Source organism: Misgurnus anguillicaudatus, chromosome 19 (genome assembly GCF_027580225.2).
Source record: "Misgurnus anguillicaudatus chromosome 19, ASM2758022v2, whole genome shotgun sequence".
Classification (NCBI taxonomy): domain Eukaryota; kingdom Metazoa; phylum Chordata; class Actinopteri; order Cypriniformes; family Cobitidae; genus Misgurnus; species Misgurnus anguillicaudatus.
In genome coordinates, this window is record NC_073355.2 from 30,744,610 (window position 1) to 30,770,583 (window position 25,974).

At 37.0% G+C, this 25,974-nt stretch overlaps 1 protein-coding gene across 1 annotated transcript in view; it reads left to right on the top strand.

The window, feature by feature from the left end:
• The first annotated feature begins 2,745 nt into the window (after positions 1-2,745).
• gjc1 (gap junction protein gamma 1) overlaps positions 2,746-25,974 on the top strand; it is a 35,719-nt gene continuing 12,490 nt past the window's right edge. The window contains exon 1 of the mRNA XM_055194283.2: positions 2,746-3,340. The gene's annotated coding sequence lies outside the window, so the exon portion shown is untranslated. The remainder of the gene's footprint in view (positions 3,341-25,974) is intronic.

Below are 25,974 nucleotides of genomic sequence, written 5' to 3' on the forward strand. Positions count from 1 at the left end.
GTGAAATCATATCGCAAGTGAAAGTCCGGGCTTACTGGTGTTTCTTTCTATATTTAGCAGTGATTTCCAGATTGTGCTCAAAGGTTGTGTGCGCTCATGTCAGTTTGTGTGTTAGTGTATGCTTCGGCATGCTTCACATTCGCTGCCATCAAACCAGGTGCCTTGGGCTCAACCCAGTCACAATGCATGCAGCCATGCACACACACTTTATGCCTAACATTCACAAAACTGTCATACAATCACACAATGAGTCATAAAGCTGGTAATACACACTGCATAATCACCACAACACTTTCAAGAGCTCGGAAATAAACTGGTGATTGTGCTTACCAAACATTACATCAGAGAGTTACTGCAAGTTCTCACTGTTGAAATGTATGACTCTTCATCCACCAAAGCAAAACATAACTACAGCTAAAGGCATCCACGTATTTGGTAAGATGTATAGCTTTAATATTTAGCTTTTGTTATTTGCATCTGACCTGTGGTTCTTTGTTTTCCATCTATTTTCAGTTTTTACTTCTGTTCTCCATTCAGAGCTTAACCTGCTCATGATGACCCTCTATTGGAAGGATTGCTAAGCCATGAAAACCAATTTCAGAGACATAATAAAGTTAACACACTATATGCATTTTACACAATGCCATATATGATGCATAATGATACACTGATAACTGTTTCACCCGACTGCACTTTTGAGAAAGAAAAAACTTGAATTGGAATTTAGATTAAAGACATTAATCAAAAATTGCATTTCATATAGTAAAAAGAGTAGATTTAGTGTATTTGTGATCTGACAGTGCTGCATGGGGAGGATAAATCCTAAGGGGAAAGAGTGTCAGGCTTAGGTTAGGTTGATGTTCAAGCTTGGCATTAATCCAAAGCTTTAAAAAACACCCTTGAAACAGTATGCATGTCAAGAAAGACCAGCTTTCCTCAGTCAGCTAAACTGGCCGTGTTAGAGTAGACATGTTACAATAATTTCTTCACTGATGTATGTTAATTCATGTAAACCAAAATGAGATTTGAAGACTACTTTTTCCTGGAAATGTTCCTGCATATTTCCATTTTTATGGATCAGTGTGCACATTCTTCTAAACTGAAAAATTCACATTTATGGGTAAACTAAAAAACTCAGTGGCATTATAATCAAAAAGGAAGACTATTGTAAGAAAACATGCATTGCAAGTAAACAAGAAATTTGTTGTCATTTTAATTCCCTAAAATTCCTTTTAAATTTCCCTTTATTTTCAAAGCCTTGTCTAATCCGGGCACTCCGAGTTCACACACTTGTGAAACATCTCTGAAAGTTTCTTCTAATGCGTTTTGGCTCTTTGGTCATTCATAGCACATTGACTGACTAATTAATGGACTGATTTAATATGACAATGTCACCATCTTGACCGACGTTTCCGACTCTTTAGTCCTCCTCTCATTTCCCATAAGTTGAAGTGAGATATTTATGTTAAGCAGGACGCCACGGATTTATTGGCAGGCACACGAAGAGAGGGATAATGTGATGAAGACAAGCATTGAAGCACTCTATGTCACTTCAGGCTGTTTCTGAGCTCCATATGCCGAAAATTCTGCTGTACAACAAAACCTCCAAGGGTGTCTAAACTTTGGAAGCCTGATTTCACCCTATCTCCCAGTTAAAATTGAGAAACAGTTTGATCGGATCCGTGCCATTCTAGCAACAATGATTATTTCATGCCCCTGGACTCTGACTAACTTAACTCTTTCATAAAACCCTCAAGTGAGAGAGTGAAGGATAGGCAGAGACTGAAACAAAGAATTGGAGAGAATGAGGTGCCTCTGGTTAGGAGGAAACCCCATTTTTAATGTTACTGTCTGTATAAGATGTCAGCCAATGCACCTGAACCAGTCAACATCCTGTCAGAGTGTCTGAATGTCAGAGATGAAAGCGGATGGAGAGGTGGCAATGGTTCGTTCAGACTTTAGACTGATGGAAAACAGTTTCAGGGTAAGAACCATCAACTCAAATACTATCTGAGAGTATGGGGCAAGTATTAGATGTCTTTATTTATTAAGTTGAAATGAGGGGACATGCAACCAGGTCTTCAGGTTTAATAATACTTGTTCTCAATTAACCCATTCTAAAATGTATACTAATTAAATAATGCATATGAAATATTTTATAATTAAAAATGTAATTTATATCAGCATTTATTTCATTACCTTCCATTTTTATAGTATATATTTGAAAACATTAACTTCATCACACTTTTTATGCAATTGCTATTTCTTTCATCTTTAAGTCGGTTTACACCTGTAGAAATGTATGACAGTTTATAATCAACCTGCTTTGAAACTATGCCTACAAATAAAATGACTTTTAAACTGTTAACAATAAAAAATAGCTGCAAACCTGGAAAGAAGTGGTTATATTGGCTTTGTAAAGACGCAGATAAAATGTATACAGTGACCTCTTTGAAACAAATATAATTCATGTAAAATGTTTTTTCCGTTTTCTCAAACAATTTAGCAATTTATTTTAAAACGCTCCTTTTAGCGCGTGAGTGTTTTGTATATTAACATACAGTTTGATTTGTTAGAGGGAGAGTATAACACAATGGCTCATTATTTGCAAAAAAAGAGAACGGGTGCGCGCATCGTGCTTGCGCCAAGTTCATCATCCTTCGCCTTTTGTGAAAATCCTCGCGTCAATGTGCAACAATCCGTCAGTCTTCCTCTTCAGTGTTAATACGCTCCAACATCCTTCACACAAGGTCGTGTACTTGTGCCTGTCACCATGAAAAACACTCCAACAGTAGGGTAGGTCGTGAAACAATACTCTTTCCAACCTCTTTGTGGGGACGGAGATCAGACGTGGACACTTTACATCGCAATCATTTATTGTTCACAGATGGGATGGATAGTTGGCACGTGTTCGTTGTAGTGGGTAACACCAGGCGCGGGACTGATGCTAAATGACAACGGGCCATGCGATAAATGATCCGGTCGGCTTTCCTTAACTGCAAGTGCGCGTGAAGGTTTCGCCAACAGCGCACGAGACGAGCTCGCGCCAGACGCGCGAAACTAAATTCAGCGATGATTTCTTCACAATGACTGGTTAATCCTCAGGGATCAAACGACAAGACGAACATTAACAGCACTCGGAATAACGTTTGTAACTAAACATTATGTTAATATTGGACGGTATTAAACACGCTCCGAGGTCTCGTGAAGTCTTCAGCGCTTGCAAGACGGAGGCAGCCATCCGACAACGGGCGACTCCTTTGGCGATCAAAAAACGGGGACCTTTTGTTTGACCGGGGCATCCTTCTCCTGAAAGTCATCATCACAGACTCGCATAGCGGTAAGGGTCATATTTCAGTCAAAAATGTGTATTTGTTAGTAGTGGGATATCCGTTTGGAGAGGCAGCACGTGCGCATTGAGCACGTTACTATTATATTAGTGAGCTGATGAGGGGGAACAAATAGTTTTGCTTTAAAATCAGTTTATATACTAGTTAATGAGTTCAAATTACATAGACTTTTGTGAACACCGTGACGCAATTTTATTAAATAAACCTGTACAGTGTATTGCAATCTCTGGAAACGGAAGGAATGACACTTTAATTTTCCATTTAGCCTCTTCGGTTTGTACCGGTTTGTACTGACAGAAACATAACAGCATAATCACAAAATTAACATTTTTGCTTACGATAACGTAACTTTGTAAGGCCTTAAAGGTAAAATTAAGGATTTTTAGGTTTTTAAGTGGGGTTTTTTTCGGCTCAGTTGTGCACCGAGTGCCTGCAGAGGAATTAACAGTGAAAGGCACCTGATGTATTTTGACGCTTTTCTTGCCTTTACCTTATGTTGCTCTTTTGTAAATTTGCATAATCACAAACATTCCTTTTTAAAGGGTTTTAACATCAAGACAATATCATATTTTTTTCTTTTCCTTTTTATCATAAGAATCTTATTCTTATTTTCTTTGTTTATCATTGTCATTATTATATAAAACATAATAATAGCAGTAATACCGTAACAAGAGTTATAAGTTAAGAGGCAAAGATGCTAAAGTCTAGATGTTATATACTGGGAGCACGTAATATCTGTAAAATACATTATTGTTTTGGAGAGGAGTATATGTTTGCCATTGTCATTCGTGTGTTTGTCTGTATTGTGAAGGCATTTACATCTTGTATTTTCCCATATAATCCTGTTACTAGTTTTATTTAGTGGTTGGTCCAGGACTGTATGGTTAATGTCTGCTCAGTGGAGCACATATTTTCTTCTTCAATACACTCTGTACAGTAATGCTTTTCTGCTCATTGCTCCGCACCAACAATCCTTGCAGGTTTGTCACAGTTATGCACCAAACCACCTGGTTAAATAAATTACCTCATATTAGAGCGATAAATATTTAATTAGCAGAGGTGGGGTGATGGAGTATAACAGATCAAAAGTACCCCAAGTGTGTTTATTATTGTAATACATTTTCTTGCTTCCCTTCAAAATTGCATTTTCTTTCTTTCTTTTTGTTCTTTCTTTCCTTCTTTCTTTCTTGCTCTTTTTCTGTTTGCAGTGTTGCTTTGTAGGCACTCGATATGTCTGGAATTTATGAACTTTCTTATAGTGGCAAATTTGTAGGGGATAGTTCACCCCAAAATTAAGATTGTGTCATTTACTCACTCTTGTGTTGTTACAAACCTGTATAAATGTCGTAGTTTTGATGAATACGAATGAAGATATGAAGAGTTTGGTTCCAAAACGCAATAAATCCATTTTGAAAAATTTCGGCAAAAATGTGTTTTCTATACCAAGAAAGTGACAAGATGAAAACCACTATTTTCTGTTACAAACTTAAACATAGCATCTTTAGGTTATAAAAACATAACATTTTCAAATCCATAACTTGATTTTCAAAGGTTAATTATAAACCTAATTATTTTTCCCACAAAATGCAATAAATCCATGAAAGTTTTTTTCCCCAAAATGCTATAAATCTACTCAATCAATATATAAATGTGCATTCATCTTTGCCATTTTATATTCATTTAGTTGACTAGTGGTATACACTGATTAAAAAAATAAACATTAATGGCATTAATCAAAACACTTACTTTGTCATATTAAGATCACTGTCATTGCTGCGGTTATACTGGACATCGTTGCTTAACATTTTTCACAGTGATCAGCTGTAAAATGTTGACTTTGAGTAAAATAATGTAAAGTTTTTCATAAGATCGCCTGGGGTCAATGTGTTAGCATGAGAAGCTTGATGCTGTCCGGAGAACAAGCACCCGAGTGCCTCTCGCGTAAATTATTAGATGTTGATGGCTTTACATTTCTTTCCCGTCACAGAAAACCATCACAGGTTTATCAATGCCATTAAAGTATTATTTTGCTTTTGTTTGTTTGTTGATCACAAAGTACAAAGTAGATGAGAAAAACTAGGACTCCGTGTACTCGCGCCACCATTGTTTGTTTATATTGCGTGGAATGGTGCGCTGTAATTTGTGGAGCGGATTTATTGCATTCTGTAGAAAAGTGGCGTTTAACGCGTTTTGGGAAAAAAGGGAGAAAAGATGACAGAATAACATGTCAGATATTGGATTTTGCGTAAAATTAAGAATTTACTTTTAAATACTGACCTGATATAATACTGATTTTGGCAGTAACTCATTTTTTTTTCAAAAATGGCGTTTATCGTGTTTTGGAACCAAACTCTTTATATTTTGAGGAATGTTTGCAACCAAACCGTTCGTGAGCCCCATTCCTTTCCATAGTGTTCTTTTTTCCTACTATGGAAGTAAATGGGGCTCACGAACGGTTTGGTTACAAACATTCCTCAAACTATTTTCATATCTTCATTCATGTTCCTCAGAACAAACAAAATGTATACAGGTTTTGTAACAACACAAGAGTGAGTAAATAATGACTATCCATTTAATTCAAATCAAGTGAATCGCTGAAAATCTAATGATTATTAGAAAAAAGCATTGCAAACCCATCCCTAAATTCAACATCACTTGGGCGAAAGCAGATCGTACAAATTCATACAAATTGCCACCTCTTAAAATATTTAAGAATTGCCATGAGATTAAGTTGTTATATCCTCTTCCCCACACTCAAATCCTTTGTTTTTCCATAAAAATATTTTTTCATCTAAAGTCTAAAAGGAGGATCTTTGTGTGATACAAAATTGTTCCTCTCTGACTTACTACACACAGTAGATTTGCAGCAGAAAGAAAAAAATGTAAAGAGAAGAATGAAAATTGCATTTTACCCTGGTAAAAGAAAGATGAGGAGCACATTCTGTCTGACATGCAATTATACACGCGCACATGCACACACACGCTCATGCACTCTTAAATCCAGAAGTCTGAACTGAGAAACCTGGCTTGTGTACAGCTTTCTAGCATAAACATACACACACATAAAGAGGCAAAGCAGACTGCTCTGTTTCGGTTGGTCAAAGCCAGTTTTGACCACCAAGATCGAGAAGCCACAGATAATTGGGAAAGCACTGAAGCCTCTCAGTCTGTTACAAAGTCGTCCAAAAGATCAAATCATATGGAAATAAAATCAATGGTGAATATTATCAGTTAGGAAATAATATATTTTGCTGATACAGAGGTCACTAAGTTGCATGGGGGGGGAAAGCATATTACTGCTGATTAATATTTAGAATAGTAAAATGTTTATATATAAAACGACAATATACCATTTAATGTCAAATAATTCTAAGGTGACCTTTATTATAAAAGTATCACTATGAGCCATACAACTCTTTGATTTCTGTATGAAATAAAAAATCGCCTGCGATTCTCATGCATATCTCATCAGTAAAGCTGGATGCGATTTTACCTAGCTTCTCTGTAAAATACAGCTCTGTGTAGTAAATGCCACTCCACCTGAAAGCAGGTGATGGCGATTTACTACTTACTGATGAGATATGCATGAGAATCGCAGGCGTTTTTTTTTCCAGCTCTGCTCTCAGTTCAGTTTAAAACAGTGGATGGTAATCCAGTAATAAGCAAAATAACACATTATGCACTATGCATAAAGATTTTGATTTGTATTCACAGTAAGGGCCATTAAACTATAGCGCAATTGAAACATTATAGGGGATTTTATAGCAACTATCTGAAGTCATGGGAAATTAGCTTCCTTGACTAAATGCTGTTGTATCTCATCCTACTGAAGTCTATGTCAGATAAATGCTTTCTATCAACTTCTGGCAATACGGTATATTGATTTTATTACTTAATTTACATCAAGTTGCAACTTGGCTGCTATCAAGGCGCCCTTAACACAACACTGTTTTCAACTAAAAACTGAAATCGTTTTTGCTTTGTAAAATGGTGATGTCATGCATATCTTCAGACATTGTGTGGCAAGACGCAGAACTTAGTAACATTGGCGTAAGATACCCGGAAAACCCTCTATGTGAACAAGACGCAGAATCAATGCCGGAAGGGGCGTGCCGTAGCGAGGACGCGCATGTCATTGCAACATAAAGTTATGGTTCAGCTCATTAAAATATAAATTTTAATGTATAAATTAGATGAATGTTGATTTATAAAATAAACACCACAATCTTAAATCATATTTTCATTGTGTCTTTGCTGCGTCTGTGTTGGTTGGGAACTACGCTCTGCACACTTGATTCTGAGGAACTACTTTGTTTGGGCGGAAGAGTATTATTTGTACTAATATACAACTTATTTGTGTTTCCTTTTATGAAATTCTGCTATGCATATGAAGTAACCGTTTTATAAGCGCAATAAGCCCCGCGAGGCAGTGGCGTTACAGTGCATTTTATAACAGCTAAGGGGGTTTTAGGCACTCCACTTCGCGTCAGATTCCGGAAAATCATTGGCAGTCCGAATGAACCAAAAATCAAACGATCTGCATTTTCTGTGTATTTTCCATAATGTCTGTGTGAAAAGGGCTATTTAAAGATTTGAGCTTGCTTTGTACTTTGTCACATTGTTCTGTGTCAGTCAGTTTCTGTACTTTTAGTTTAGTTATGTCATAAGAAATCCCCACAAGGAATAAAGGAATGTTTTCTCTTTTATTTGAACTTGGTTTGTTACTCTGGAACATTTTGGCGCCACCCACAAAAATTGGTCAGTTTTTTTGTCAAGTTTGTAGTTCTCTTTCATATGATCTTACTAGTGTGCTTTAAGTCAGCTTTCCTCTCCACAATTTCCCACAAGCACACTTCACAAGTTCACACGAACATGTAATCAGATATGATAACATATGCATATTTGGTGAGCTGTCCGAGGGCGAAGGGAGGGCTCCGGTTTCGGAATTTGGCCTGAACTCAAAGTACTCCCCACTTTCTTAGGATAGGATCCAGCCAAGAGTGAGGCGATGGGGTGGCGGAGAGATGCTGCAAAACTGCATGGGACAGAGGTGAGGGACAGCTATATAAACAGACCTTAAATTACCTGAATGTGCTCCTCCCAAACTTTGTTAATATCGCGCTCTATAGAACATTCACATATTGGTTTTGGAGTGCTGTGCTTATCATGATTGCGACTCACAATGACTCCGTCAGCTTGTGCAATACAAATACACCATAAATGCCGAATGTTTTTGTGTGTGTGGTTACAGATCTTTAGTGACATTCCCAGTGGGAAGGAGTCTCATGCGATTCTTTTCTTCACTAAGCTCAGTACCAAAGTGAACCTTTGTCATCCCCACATGCACACACACGAGTGTGCATTTTCAGCCTCTGTGGCTGAGTGAGTAAATCTGCAATCGGTATTAATAGTATGTGACAGCCAGGGATGACTGCAAAGACAGGACACACTGAGATAACAGAGGCCAGACCCACACTCTCACAAACACAAGCCATCATGATTTATAGCTTTCTTTACCATGGTCTGTCCAGCATCATCTTTCTCAAAACTTTCTCTGTCACACACACACACACAAAATCACTATGGTGACACAGCCTGTGTCAAAGACAACTGCATAGACTCTGTTGACCCATCCAAGTCTGGGTACTGTCAAGGTGAAAAGAGAGATAAAGACAGAGGAATAACAGGTTACTACATATTGTAACATACTCAAAGAAACTACAAGGTTGCAATCTATCTCTGTCTCTTTTGTATCTTTCGTCTCTCTACTTGTTTGCAAGTGAGTTTAGTGAAGGCGGGGGAATACATCTCATTTCCACTTAGGGGGAACAAGAGAAAGGAAGCTTTCTCTAAAGTTTTGATTGTTTAGTTGACAGTTTGAGTCCCCCAGGATCTACACCACTGGCTGGGAGTAATTCAAACGCACATTGTTGAGCAGAGTTTGTGCTGCCACTTTTAAATCTACAGTGCCGCGTAAACTAAGAATAAAATGTGCGTTTCTGCTGGGTTTATCATATCGATTCGCATGGCATGATTCTTTCAAGCCAAATAAGTCATTCTACTAAATAATTGAAAAAGAAGTTATCAGTTCGATTAAGGCTACATCTAAATTCAGATACGTTTGAAAAACTAGCTGTTCATTTAAAAATGCTTTTCATCCATGCTTTCCAAAAGTTGCTCATTCCCACTCAAAGCCGGCCCAAGGCATTATTCCGGTTTCACACCTGCACATAATCTTTTTTGGCACCCCTGTTAATACGTTAGAGCTTTCATACTGCAAGAGTAAGCAGTGTGTACACATGTAACAGGAGCAACGCCGGAGCAGCTCAGTTGAAGTGCCAGTGCATTGTTTAAGGTTTAAAGGCTCATGGATTGATGCGAAAAAGCTTAATTTCTCCATAAAATCATGAATGTGATGACAAGTGTTTTAAACAGTCATCATCACTTTGAGCAATTTCACGAGTTCGCATTAACATGTAATCGATAGGGAATGAGAGAAAGCTTGGCGTGCTGTCCGAGGAGAGGGCTCCGAGCTTGGAATTTTAGCCTTTAGTACTCTCCCCTCTTTAAAGCGGAACTCCACTCTTTAATCATATTTTCATTGTGTCGGAAACATTGTGTTTGTTTGGCGGAGGTAATATTTGTACTAATATAATTGATTAAAACTTATTTTTGTTTTATTTTATGAAATCCTGCTATACATATGAAGTAGGGCTGTCACTTTTGAGGAAAATCAAATTCGAATGGATATCGAATATCATGCAATGTATCCGAATATATTCGAATATCTACGTGCTCCCTGCGCGCAAAAAAACGCCACACCATAATGGAGATTCAATCACAAATTTATTAACAGTGACAGTCATAAACAGGACTGTCTGGATTACTGTTTTATTTAATGTTTGAAACAGCAGGTTATCAACTTATGAATAACAACTTATATGAAAAAAATATAGCCATGCCCAAACGGAATACGCACCTGCAGATTTCGGCGGAAAACTCTACGGAATTCCGCGGATTTAATTCCCGTCATTGACAAGCACACATATCCCGCACTTGAGCGTGTTTGTGAGAAAGAATCTCATTGACGACAAGCACACATACATGGCCTATCCCGCGCGTTTGTGAGCTGTCATTGACAAGTACATTATCTCTGTGCGTGCTGTTTGCTTGACCGTTTTTAATGATTGAGAGCACAAATCATTTGATATTTGAGATTAAATTAAATTTACCGCTAAGTTAAGCAGATCTCATTTGACTGTCGTCTATGTGACGCACGACAGTCAGCACATGATCATTTCAAATCCGTTTCCAAGACAAATGCTGTTGTTGTTTAATATAAAGTTTACATTGCGTTGTAAAAAGTATGAAATTATCTTCATACATGCTAATTTCATAATGTGAACGTATTAACACAAGCTTTTTATTCTGCTTTAATATTTAACACTATAAACAATTATATGTCATTTTATATACAAACTATAATTCTATCTTGACATCCACATGAGGTTCATGTTGGTCCAATTTGATTCCCTCTCTTCTGCACAGTTGCCGTCGTCGCTCTCCCTCTCAGCCTCCTCCTTATTACGAGGTGTTACTATAAAAAATGCACTACCCATGGCATTTTAAAAACCGGATGGTTTATTTATAGTTCGAATACGGATATTTCACGTCATGTTCGAATGCATATTCGAATATCGAATAAAGAGTGACAGCCCTAATATTAAGTAACCGTTTTATAAAAGCAATAAGCCCCGCGAAGCAGTGGTGTTACAGTGCATTTTCGAACAGCTAAGGGGGTTTAGCATCGTGCCTAACAACACCCCTTAGCTGTTATAAAATGCACTGGTAACCCACTGCTTCTTAGGGCTTATTGCTTTAATAACTCATTACACGGACCAGAACAACAACCAGATGCAAATTTCAATCGTATTAATATATTAATCGAACCACTGCCTGTACTTTGGATAACGATTCTCTGCCTTGCCCTTATCTGTACTTCTGCTGTTAATAAATCTCTGCATATGGATTCAACTACTCCACCGAGTCAGTCTCCATTACACACGCGCTGTACATTCTGCAGCATTCATGTGTACTTTCATAACATTAAGCTACATTAAAGCGATAAAATAGCATCATGCCTTTCAAAAATTGTGTTTTCATTGCATATATATATATCAAACCATCTTAAGAGCAACTTTCTCCAACTTTGACTTTGTACATTTATCCAGAGTTAAAGCATGAATTCGACGAGAGATGCTGTGCGCAGTGTGGTGTTGTCAAGTCCTCATTTTTTAGAGTTCAAATTTGGGCAACTCTTTAAACTGTTTCAGCAAAGTTTTTTTCTCTTCTGTGGGTTAAAGATGAAAGGATTTCGTTCATTAGTTATGGGATTTGGGCTGTGAATAGTCATTGGGATGCTTTTGGGCTAGTTTTGAATGTCCATGTTTTTGATAGGCGAATCTGGCAACCCTGGCCTGGCTGTGCGCTTGCTTTTGGTTCAGATTACATAGAATGTAAATGTTAACTAACATTAATCAGGTTGCAATGTTTAGGGTCCATGTAACTGTAATGTCATAACTTCCAATTGGATTAAATTCATGCATGTACACACACATAGCCAATGTGGACTAAACAAATCACAGTTTACAAAAAAGTTTATTGAAGATGTTTTGCTAATAAGTGTATCAAAATAAAGTAATGTGAACTTGAGATATTACAGAACACGTTGAAAAAGCAGCAATTGTGAAAGTACAATGGCCACACGCAGCAAATGCTCTACTCATCCAATGCTTATGCTATGCCTATGCACTGCTTACGCGTACAGTGTGATCTTTACTATTTTTTTGTTTAGTATTCAGATCGAACATATTTTGGCCAATAGAAAGGCTTTAAAAAAAATCCCATGCGAAGTTCTTTGTGTGCTTGCACACGTGGTGTGAGTCTGAGTCTGTTTGGGCTGGGCCTGGCTCCAAAGTAAAGATACACAAAGACTGATGTAATAAGGAAGAAAAATGACTTTTATCTAAACTCAATATGTTATTCTGGATTGATTACCGAGGTTCGAAGACCCTATTGTTTTTCAAGGAGTTATTGTTATTATTTTGTTATTTCACCTCTAACTCTCCCACAGCCATGAGCACAGTGACAGACCTTTTGGTTACATCACCAATGCACAACATGAGTCCTCCAACACAGGTCAAAAAGTATTTGACAGAATGTGTGTGTCTGTGTACATCTGAATGTGTATATGAGCTGTCCTTGTTTCCTGTTTTTTCCCTAAGACATGTTCAGAGGGAGTATCATTCACCCATGGCTGGGTTTCCATGGCCACAAGGACTAAACCAATCAGAGCACAGGGCCACCATGTGCTCCAGACGAGGAAAAAGCCCGCCGGCGATACATATGCTAGCATGCTAACACTAACCCAGCATCCTGCTCAACTTCTCTTTCTAGACCCCCTCTGTTTTCTCAAACCATAAATTTCTCCTCAGTTTTAAATAGCTTAATAGTGTTTTCCCATTTGTTTTTTTTCTTTGGTTCTTTCTAAGGGAAGACATGAATGATGAGGGAGAGAAGAAAGAGAAAAAAGAAGTACCCCTGACAAATTAAAATTATGTCCAAATTAAACCTTGTAGCCTGGTTACCTTTAAGCAGTTTAGGTTTATTTGGGCGCCAGACAGGTCACAAATAATGGAAACACACTCAGTGACCGAATTAAAAAACACATTCCACAACCCAAGTGATTTTATGATATTTTTATTTTATAATTTCAGTTCTCAACACAAGCAAGTAATCAAAAAAAATTTTGCGCACTCTCAACGCAACAAACTAAAGAACAAATTGTTCTAATATCCTAATAACAAAAAAAAAATTCAGGAGGTAAAAATAGAAAAGGAGGTGAGACGAATTCCATGCAGAATGTTTATCCCACTTACAAACGTTTCTGATTTATAATCTCTGAAGGAATGTTTATATTGCCAGCGTGTATGAATGATGTATAGAGGAAAGAGTGGAAAAGTATCTCAGTGGAAGTCAATGTAAATATTTTTCTACAGGTCAATAGCCTGATTTTCCTATGCTTGAATGCTCTTTTAACTGTAACAGAATTGCATTGTTTCCCTTTGGGAAAGGACTGTGTCCATGGAAATTGAATTCCATTGTTAGAGTACAAACTCAATTCGGACATGCTTTTCGTTCATGATGCAGTTATTTGTTGTGGTACAGGATTGTGAGTTTTCCGTGGAGCAAAGCATAGATGCAACTCTCTCTTCCTCACATACACATATTTTTGCAAATACCTTGATCAAAGGCTTTAAGCTCAGATTTGGGAGAAATCCCGTCTATGTCAAGTTATCGTTTCCATGGAGACTAAAATATTTTCCCCATACTTACTCTAAGCTGTGTCTTACTTCATGACTAATTTATGTTTCCGGCTTTACTTCTTCAAAGAGCAAATCAGGGTTCAAAGATTTAAATATTTTTTTCAGTTTTTGGCGAAGCATAACAACTCTTAATCATCAAAATCATACAAAAGTAAACATTATGGCAGATAAAACAATTATTGAAGGACATGGCTGCAGAGACAAAGGCACAGGGCAGAATGGCAGTATGCAAGAAGCATTAATATAAAGCAAAATAAGCAAATGCAGCAGCAGTGGATTAGATTAAGCAGTCAAGGTGCATGAAGGCGCACCACAGTTCATGCATAATTCATGTTATTAAGTGTGAAATCTATAAGTGTCTATGGATTAGGAGATTGATGCTCTTGTGTAATTTATCTTGGAGGTCTGAGATGTAGGGGAGTACGCAAACATTATTTAGAGATTAAAGACTATACAGATTCAGAGAAATTTAATGTATTTCTCTAAGACAAAAGGTAAACACAATGCTGATTTGAATCTGCAAAAATAAATGCTCCAGTTAAGTTCAAACAGTGTATATTTAGCAAGTAACCAAATTTCCTATACACATGCATGACCCTATAACCGTTTGGTGCCGAAGGAAAAAAGTGAATTTTTACCGTATGTGAATGTGAAACACTACTGTACCGTGCAACTTACAAAGGCAGAGCTCTTTGACTAAACCTTTTCTGCACGTCCGTCAATTCAACAATCCACGTCAAGTGTGTGGCGCTTGGCTTCCATTGAAATGAATGAAAAAACTTGCTCAACCATAGCTCAAAACTCATCAGGGCAAACATGCGTTAACTAAAGTTTCTGTAAGTGACTCTTTGAAAATTGATTTTGCATACATAATGTCCTGCTTTGTGCGCACCTCCTTTCTATGTGCGTTTGTGGAAGTGAGCTCTTTGCCTTACTATCATGAAACTTGTTTTGCAAATCCTAATGTTGGAGGAAACTAGCTGTAAATATTATTGTGATACTCTCTTAGCTCTGTGATTTGTGTTTGAAGCATTTGTTCAGGGGCTTTCCTCCTTTACGTCACCAGTAATGATGTTGTATATTTTTAAACAGTGACTTCAGCTTGAGGTCAAAGCAACAGCCGTCATAGCTCCATTGTTTATATATGTGAAAGATAGGGATCAAGTTGTGTATATAATAATGTTAACATGCAAGCCCAAATATTTCCAGTATGGTGTTTGGAAAATAGCATTGTAAAAGCCACAATTATTGACACACTGTAAAAACATAGTTGGTTCAACTTACAAAAAGGATCTTACCTGGTTGCCTTTTGATAATTCACACAAGACACAACAATTGACACAGCAAATTTTAAAACTTTTTTTTAGTTAACTAATATTTTTAAGTTTGTTAACTTAAAATTTTAAGGCAACGTAACATACTTTGAAACAACAAATCATTACAGTGCAAAGGTAAAGCAGAGAATTTTGATGTTATGATCATTTTATTTTTTTATCTGGAATCAATGTCATGTCAAATGCCAGCCCAGTCTCACGAAATTACGTACCTATGGTCACGTAATTTTTTTTTTTCTTTTTCGTGATACTGTCATGAATTTCTGTTTTTTCATAATCGTGTCACGAATTTCTGTTTGTGTGTCGTTGTCACGTATTGGTTGCTCAGCTGTTTTGTCCTGTTTTCTTACAATTGTAGCCTCGATTTAGGGCTAGATTTACATAAAATTACATCCTTACCCAAACCCAACTCTAACCCTAACGCCTGGCGAAAATGGTTTAAAAATTATAAAATATAAAAAAAATCAGGAAAAAATAGTATAATAAACCAATACTTAAAGTTACATCCTAACACAAACACCAAATCTAACCCTAAACTGAAGCGACATAGTTAATAGTAAACAATAGGAAAAAGCAGTTGAGTAACCAATACGTGACAATAACACATAAACAGAAATTTGTGATACGATCATGAAAAAACGTGAAATATTCGTTACAGTATCACAAAAAAGAATAAAAAAATTACATGACTATGTACATGGTTTGACTATAGGTACATATAGGTAATTCATTCAAACAGGGATGAATAGAAGCCACCAAACACTTCCATGTTTTTCCTATTTAAAGACTGTTATATAGTTACATGAATAAGTATGGTGGCACAAAATAAAACATGCCGTTTTTTTAAACGGATGAAAAATGAGAACATTACAATATTGTATGCCGGAAGAGCACTTAGTTTTCAGCACTTCGACCACGGCACGCATCAACAATCCTGACTACTCCCCTTCAAACTCAAAACTTCCATCAATATTACTGCGCATGAGGTCGGAGTGCTGCAAACCAAGTGCTCTTCTGCCATACAATATAGTTCTCATTTTCTATCCGCTTAAAAAAACTCCACGTTTTATTTTGTGCCACCATACCATCGTGTAACTACTTATGTCTTTAAATAGGGAAAACATGGAAGTGTTTGGTGGCTTCTAAATTCATCCCTGTTTGGATCCTAAGAAATGAATGAGGCTAGGCTAAATGCTAACACGTTCACGGCGTGCTGTACAAAGATTAAGTGCATGCATTGAAAAGATAGTTATGTATTTATTCATCTAATTTAAGGTAAAAACATCGAAAAAACGGTGGTGTTTTCCTTTTAATTCACTCATTGTGTGTATGATTGTTAAATTTTTTATGTATGTGTGTTTTTAGTGGTGCCACATGCAATGCAATAAAAGACTGAGCCCCATGTTTCAAAGTAAATGATATAATTTATGCCTTTTCAGCAGCAACAAAAAAAAAACAATGTCCCTTCCTCCTTATTAGTTTGTTTAAAATTCATGGGGTCAGAGAAATGGTTTTTCAGTTCAGTAGCCATTGTATAGCGCAATTCATAAACTTCCCCATTTACACTTTCAAATCGAAAGCTCAATTGTTTTTTATGGATCATTTAAACAATGTTTCTTTGTGTCACTCTGTATGCATTATATAGAGGCATTATGCTGTATGCAGATTGAAGTAATGAACTTATTATTTAGAGAATTCTTGTAGCAGTCCTATCAATTTAACAGGAATCAGCAAAGACAAAATCAATACAAAAATCTATTTTTTATATAGAAAGAGAAAAATGAAAGAAAGATAAAAAAAATGCATTTGTGTGCAACTGAACCAGCCTAAACATTTTTTATTTAAGGAGTGACAAGTGAACTGACTCACCTTAAGGAGTTTGATTAATGCACAGGTTGATAAGAATGCAGTGTATGACTTAATAATGATCAGGGGCAGGATGGTAGCAGGAGGATGAGAGGCACATGGATATCTGGGGTGAGATAGAGATGATGAAGGCAAGGGACGTGACCAGGGTCCAGTATTTACCAAATGTGAGCGAAACTGCTTGGCTCCTGGTAGATAAAATGTTTAAAAAATCTCTTTAATATTAAACTTTACAGTAATAAAAAGCAGAATAATGTTTTTTGTTGCTTGCAATAAATATTTTTGGCTATACATTATTTAGGCTGTGGTAGGGCATTGCATAAACATTACAATAATCAGCGCGTTCGAACCCAGGGAACACACATGCATAGCTTGAATTTACATTTATTGTTTAAAAATGCATTTAATCCTAATGACAATGAAATTATATAGCTGTTATTTTGCCCTTTATACCCAGAACTGCTGCACAGGTGGTTAATGTACAAAAAATGCCTTGAAAAAGTGGGTGAATGGCTTATAAGCCCAAGGTTTAGAGGGAAAATATACTGTCTCCGATTTGATTACACAGTTCAATTCAGAAAGCATCAATCCAGCAAACACGCTCTGCAAACCCCAAAATCCTGTTTATGGAGAAAAGGGTGAAAGAGAGATGAAGAGGATGGATGGATGAATTTAACAGTGACACACACAGGCTCAGATGTGAATAAGGGAAGAGCTCAGAGAAAGAAGGGATTGGGGGAAGGGTAGGTGGTCCTAAACCTAGACTGATTCACAAATAGGCACATGCACACAGCTTGAGATCCATTTCTTTATTGTAAACATCTCTATAAACTGTGTGTTACGTATATGTGTTTGTATGCACACATTTGAAGAATATAAATGTGAAATTCAGGCCTTTTTGTGTAATGTGCATGAATGTGAGTTGTGTATGTAAATGCATGTGAGCATGTGTATTCTGAGCAGTCTGTCTCTTTAGCCTCAAGTCATTTACAATTTCTGCATGGTTTGATGAATAGGCTGCAGTGTTTGTGAATGTGTGTTTAAATAGATATATACAAGAGAGCGAGGGTTAGGTTAATTTGACCTCTATTTTAAATATACACTGTTATCTTCACTCTGTTTGAAATGACTTTTGTGCAGCCCTTTGTTTCAGAACATTACCATTCATAGAAATGCTGGGAATATTATTATTATTATTATATTCATTTATGAGAAAGCTCCCGTGGAGCACTTGTGCTGACATTCTCCTCTGGCAACTGGATTCCCACTGTCAGCTTGCTGCTGCTCTTATAAATGGACTTAGCTGTTATAAGAGAAAGTTCAAGAGCTGCCCAGATGCCTGGTGTGTCTTTGTGTGTGCACATTGTGATCCTTGTGAATTATGCAATAATGTGAATAATGTTCTGCCAGTTAGCTCTCTATTTTTTGTTTATACTATTTCCGAGTTGCTTTGAATTATTTCATTGTCTTATAAATAGACTATCATATAAAGAATAACCAAAAACCATCTAATAGCCATCCAAACACAAGCCCATTTATAAGCTAAACATGGCGCAATTTGGGCATTCAGTAAAAAATAAAATATACTTCTATCCATAGCCCATAATAAATAAATGAAACCAAACTACTATTACATGTAAGGGATAATGTAGAGGCAGCCGGTAGTTATCGGGAAATAAGCCCCGACAGTGTGATCAGGACCCGACGTGGAGCCTCTACATTATCCCGCTTATTACACGGCTACTTGCCACATAAGAAAAAACTGGACATGAATATGAATTTGCATATGAACATTTTATTGGCATATTTGTTTTAAATTAACATTTTTATCCTTCCGCAGAACTTTGCACAGATGCATAAAATGATCGTAATACCTTATTAAGATCCTCTGCTTCATACTTGTCTGTCTCCATTTTTTTCTCTTTTAGCCAGTCTTTGAGAAGTTTTAATGCCCATTCTGTATTTTTTGTGTGTTGGCTTCGTAGCTGTCATGCTCTATTTTGTCAAGTTCAGTCTCAGTAAGCTCTCTGTGTCTTGTCGTTGTTCCTTCTTCTAGCCACTGTTTAAATGTTTTGTTTTTTCCGTACCTGTTAAAATTAATGTCCAAATTTTCCATTCTTAATTGTGGTTGTCCAGTGTTTGTCACAAGATGGCGCCAAACAGTAATCTTTATTGGCACGGAGCGATTTTACTCGTAAAAGTAGTACCGGCTATGCGTTATTACTTTGGAGCGGTTATTATTTGAAAAGAATGAACCTGCAAACTGACCAATCAGAATCAAGTATTCCAGAGAGCCGTGTAATAAAATGGAATATTGCATATATCTCAAGTATTTTTGGCAAAGTTTATTTTGACTAGAAGCATATAGCCTTATAGCCGGACCATATTACACTTTTAAAAAAATCCTTGTTCCATTACATTTTTTTTCAACAATTTATTTCAACTTTCTTGACTAGTGTAGACTGGTTAAAACCAGACCATTCTCAGAAGTAAGTTATGGTCTGGCAAAGCTTCATAGACAAATCATTTTCGAAGGGGTGTCACCAACGGATGTCTCTCAAATGCCTCTGTGTCCAGTTGGACCTTAAACCAATCACAGTGATGAAGGAGATGACGCATGCAGAGTTAAATCAGACTTTTGCCGGATCCAGTCGGTAAGACAGCGATAAGATCTTTATTTAAATATGAAGGCTTCGAGTGTTGTTCTCTGTTTTTTACGAAAAGGAAAAATAATCGCTTAAAACAGACGCGATAGCTGATTCGAACGACATCTTTGTAATGTACAACATCTGCTTCACCGTCTGCGCTTTCGTCCTCGTGTAAAGTCCGCCCCAACGTTTCTGATTGGTGCCGCGATTTCTCGGCATTAGAAATGGGCTTGAATGGCCTCTTTGCCAAACTACTTGCAAAGCAAATCTAAATTTGCCGGAAGTTGTGTGGGTTTTCCCAGGCTGTGACTAGTGAGGAGTTCCTATAAATTATAAAAATGAAGTTTAATTAGCTTAAGTTATTTCAACTTCATTTTTATAATTTGTAGCAACTCCTCACTAGTCAAGAAAGTTGAAATTTATTGTACAACGAGGATTTACAGTGTAGAAATGACAGCAATTGTTTGCTGGAAAGTATAGGGCTGGGTGATATACGATTTAATATCTCAATATCTTTCTAAATTTTGACTTGAATTACTGTCTGTAGTTTTGTTTTTGTACTAAAATAATTTTAAACTTAGATTTGATTAAACATTCAAAATGTTTATTGCAAAAACATTAAAAACAGAACTTGTTACTATTTATTTGTACATTAAAGATCACCTATGGTCCGATTCACGATTTTACATTTCCTTTGGTGTGTAGGTGTGTATTAGTACATGTTTAAGGGATAGTTCACCCAAATAATGTAATTAATGACTCACCCTCATGTCGTTCCAAACTCGTAAGACCGCCGTTCATCTTCGGACCACAGCTCAAGATGCTCTATATCCAGTCCGAGAGCTTGTTGACACTATGTAAAATCTATGTATGGTACACTGTCCATGTCCAGAAAGGTAATAAAAACACCATCAAAGTAGTCCATGTGACATCAGTGGGTCAATTAGAATATGTTGAAGCATCGAAAACACATTTTGGTCCAAAAAGAACAAAAACTACGACCCTATTTAGCATCGTCTTCTCTTCCAGCGTCTGTTGTGAAGCGCATGTGTGAGACTACAGTCACGTAACTGCAGTGACGTGTTATTTTCAGACATGTTTGCAAAGTTTTTTTTTTCAAACTTACAGCGTGCATCTCCCAGCTGTAAACGAAGCTCGGACGCACAAAAAAAAAAACAAAAAAAAACAGCTGGGGCGCACCAGATAAAATGTCAGCCGCGTCGTATGTCATCCGCGTCACTGCTGTCGATCTGAGGTCTTACGAGTTTGGAACGACATGAGGGTGAGTCATTAATGACATTATTTTAATTTTTGGGTGAACTATTCCTTTAACGATATGCAAAAGGTACATACCCAAAAGTAAACGATGACGCGAGTAATCATCTCCAACGTAAATCTTTTTTCTTGGACTAAAACAAACACACGGATTGTAGGCAACAGTTTACTTCCTGGGATTGGTGATGTAGTAAAGACCGACATTATCATGATTCCTCCCACTTTGGACTCACAGCCTGTAAGTTAACTTCTGTTAGCAACCAATTCTTTCAAACATGGTAAGGAGCGTCACATTTCCGGCTGACGTCAGAGGTTTTCAGGCCAATCACAATGTACAGATTAGCTGGCCAATCAGGGACACACACCTTTACAAATCCGTGTGTTTCAGGAAGTTAGTGAAATCTGGAGCTACAGAAATGTATGGGATGTGGAAAATAATGTTTTTTTAACCATAAACCACGCGAACACATTCTATTATACCAACTACACAAAATAACATTGTTTTTAGCAATAAAATAGGTGCTTTTTAACATGTAAATGCAGCTTGAAGTGATGAAAGCCATCAGTTCCCAAGTCTCTTTTCACACCTGTATTGCTTGGTGCTGCTATTTAAAAAATGGCAAGTTATGTTTCGCGCTACTCATGTGAAATAAAAGGGGAGTAAAATTTTCTGTTGATGTCATCTTTGGCAAATTAATCTCAGTCTTTAACAATATGCAATATTTGCAAAATTCTATTATTTTATATCTCCAGCACAATTATCTCAATAATATCTAATATATTCAATATATTGCCCAGCCTTAACGTCAATGTGTAACTCTTTCCAGATTTGTTATTCACATAGTTTCACCTGGCTAGCTTCAGGACACACCAGTATGTGAGTTTAATTAACAGTGTCTCTGAAGAGATTCAGCATCACAAAGAATACCAAACATATGTAAATACTCTGTGTGTGCGTGCGTGCGTGTGTGCGTGTGTATGTGTGTGCTATAGAAAACTCCCTTAAGGGATCACTAATCACTTTTGCCCCAACATTAGACAAACCGAGCAGATGTTCCAACACATAATGTTATACTCTTTATTATCCTTAATGAGAACAACACCTCTGCTTATCTAAACACGCACTTGAACACCCATGTACGAGTGTAGAGATATATTTTTTTATGTGTGACTCCAAACCTGTCTCATTGTCTCTCCTAAACATTCACATTTTCCTTTTTTCTCTCTTTATTATGTGCATTTATATTCTTACATTTATTTCCAACTCTTGCTGTCAGTTCACTTTATCTTACCTTTCCAGCACGCCCACCCCCAGTCCTTCACACGTGTGCTCAATATAGCCGTCATTTCGTTCTGTAACACATTTATGCTTTAACCTGCTCTATGTGTAGTTTCGGTTTAAAGCTTTTTGGTAATCAAAGCTGTCAGGGTGTCAGTATGAAAAACAATCTTTCTCAAAAAACGCATTTAGCTGACTCAAATTTTGTCATTTCTGAGCGATATTCATGATGTAATCAACAGTTCTGTTTCCCTTGAAGGTGTTTTGATTAATCTTCTAGTTTTAGCCTGGAGCGACCTGCTATAGTCAACATGTGCTTAATATCTCACCTCATTTCATACTATATAAGTATAAATGTCATTTCCTGTGGGGGTTACTATTTCTTTCCTTCTTACCCATCAATAAATGTCTGGCTTTCTACCCTACATTTTTTTATGAATTTCTTAAAGTTTAATGCTGACAGTGTGGTATATGACAAAAAGATACATGTCTGTGAGACAGAGAGCCAGCAAGAAAAGGGAGCGTGCTTTAATCAACTGCACTTGTTCTGACTGCTGAATAAGAAATGGCCTGCTGCTTACTAGAAGTTTTCGGCCCTGAACAGGTCAGCGTTATGAATAAATCTTCAAAACGATAAAGTGAGTGCTCAGACTGAGAACGTTAGGTCAGCGACCGAAAAACATTAAACGAGTCCTAAAACTGACATTAAAAATGTTTGATTGCTTATGAGCCGGCTCAGAGATTTTTGGATTTAAAAATTTTAGTCATTGGAAAGATTCAAAGCACACTTTTAACACCTTGTGAAAAAATACTGCATCTGGTTACACTCATCATTAATGCTTTAAAATAATCATTCAATTAATACTTCACTGATGACTTATAATTACGTATGTTTTAACATCCTGCCTGCCCTGCATAATAGAGACTAGTAGGGATGTAAGAAAATATCTACACATGTGAGTATTGTAATGATATTTTGTTTTGTAATTAGGGATGCACCGGTATGGAAATTTTGGCCGATAACGATAACTCTTTATATTTGGGGGCAGATAACCGATATATATATATAGGCTGATAAATATTCATATTATTTTCACAATGAAAAACTCCCAGACTTTGCGTTAGACTAGCATACTCTTCTTAAGCCCGCAACACGTGTCATCTTCATGCTATGTCACAGAAAGCACCAATCAAAACTCCACATGGCCAGCAATGAGCAAGTGAAGTGGTTCAACAAACCAAAATAATCCATCATTTATCGGCCTAATTTTGCTATCAGACCGATAATATTAAAAATAAGCAGTTATCGGCCGATAACGATATGTCAGCCGATATATCGTGCATCCCTATTTATAATACTGTATTGATGCGACTCAAAAATGCAATATTGATATTTTTAAAATAAAAAATCATACAAGATTCATGATACATCCTGACCACTATAGCATTCAGGGTTTTCCGCAGAAAATTTGTTAGTCAAGGTGGTGCGGATGGGCGGGGCCTGGGGGTGTGACAACAAAGGGACGGGGCGTATGCGTAATGATATTTTTATTAAAAACACTCAAATAAAATTCTTAATTTTGAAGAAACTATGACAAAAAACGCACACATACTAGATTATTAATGAATTAAATGTTTTTAACAGATACCTCTAATGGGAATAGCTGCTTGATGAAGTTAAACTAAGTTAAAAAAAGGGTTCATAAACACAAACTGAAGCAGATGTTGTAGAACGTCTGGCGAACAATGATGGATAGCGCAAAGATTGTAAAAACTGATTATTTCCCACTATTAATTACATTATCTTACAGGAGTGTAACTACTGTAGCATGTAAATAATGCACATAAATAACGTGAGCAAGAGCGCTTAACAATTATATCGAATCAACAGGCACATGCAACCTAGCTAGCAGGTTGCTTAAACAACAAAATCGCCAGCTAACTTACTTAAAATTTGCAAGAACTATAGACAGTTCAGGCTTAAATAAACCCAAAACATAAGTCCACTAACAGTTCTCACGAACACGCGTTTTATCAACTGGCTATCCCCCAGACAGTGACGGACCACGTCTTTATCTCATTTCGGCTGTGTGACCGCCCGCTCGCGTTGTGAAGCGCGTCCGCCCTAAGAAAAAAAAGCGCGTTCGCACTATTCTCAGAGATGCACTTGACGGCCTTTTGTTCAGCTAAATTGTTAATTTTATTGGACGACCTAGTTAAGGTGGTAGGGTTTCCCAGGTTAGGTGGGCCGCCCGATCTGCAAAGTGCTGCGGGAAACCCTGCGAATCAACAGGCACGTGCAACCTAGTTTGTATGTTGCTCAAACAACAAAATCACCAGCTAACTTACTTTAAATTTGCAAGAACTATAGACTAATACAATAACAGACTTAAATAAACCCAAAACATAAGTCCACTTACAGTTCTCACGAACACGCGTTTTATCAACTGGCTATCTGTCAGACATGACAGACCACGTCTTTATCTATTTTCGGCCATGTGGCGTGCACGCCCGCTCGCGTTGTGAAGCGTGTCCGCGCTACTCTCCGAGATGCACTTGCCGGCCTTTTTTCTGGAGCGAAATGTATTATTATTTTTTGGACGACCTAGTTAAGGCAGTAGGGTTTCCCAGCTTAGGCTAGTCGCCCGAACTGCAAAGTGCTGCGGGAAACCCTGGCATTCCTTTTATCTATGATTTTAAACAGGAAGTAGCTTATACACTCAAAAAAATTAGTGCTCGTAATCATAGGGGAACCATTTTTTGTGCTATATAGCACCTCTAAAGCACCTATGAAGAACCATCCAGGGTTAATATAGCACCACTATAGGATCAAATATGGTTCTATATAGCACAATATGGTGCTACATAGGTGCTATATGGCACTTAAAATGGTTCCCCTATGATTACAAGTCAGTGAACCACTTTTAGTGCTATTTAGCACCGTTTGTTTTTAGAGTGTGGGGGCGCCTCTAAAAATATAAATTTTTATTAGTTATAAAATCCCAGTATGCATTTTAATCTTAATGTAACAACAAACGAATAATTTGAACAATGTAATACAAGCTTTCCAGTTTCTTCTTCACCACACTGTCTGCGTTTTAACACTAATTAAATATCTTCCCTCTTCCCCCTAATTAAAAAGAGTTAGGTACATGGGTACTGGGATGCCTGGGAGGTGTAACAACCTCTTTCTCTCTATCTCTCTTTATCTCTATTATGTATTTAGCAAGGTTTGTATCCGCGTAACTGTGTATTTATGACACTTACAAATAGCTCATGCATATCTCCAACACATTATAATTCCACCTCCCCATTATACATGCACAATCATATGCAAAGTGTTTTCCTCTGATAAGAATGCATTGTATATTCAAGCCGAATCTAAACCTGATTTCACAGCAGCAGCAGTCATCTATCAAAATAACATACAGGCTAATAGTTCACCTTGAGTGTTTAACACACAATTGAGATCATTATGTTGTGGTTATTATGCATGGTAGATTGTGCAATTAAATTTACAGCTCATCTCTGTGCATTTTAAATGCAGTTTTCAGGGGATAAAGGACAAAACTGGTTGCATACAAAACATAGTAGTCGCTTAATCGTAGTGTGAATGAATAAAGATACGCTTAGATTAGATTTTTATGAAAAAAATCTAGATTAGATGTTATGAAAAGACAGCTGTTTTTATAATACATGCTTGGAGATGGCTCTTTACTTTTTAAGCTTCCCCAGCCACATTTAAACAGGTTTTAAGACTCACCTAACTAGGGATGCACCGATAGGATTTTTTTGGCCGATACCGATTTAAACAGACAACTTCTGGCCCATACCGAT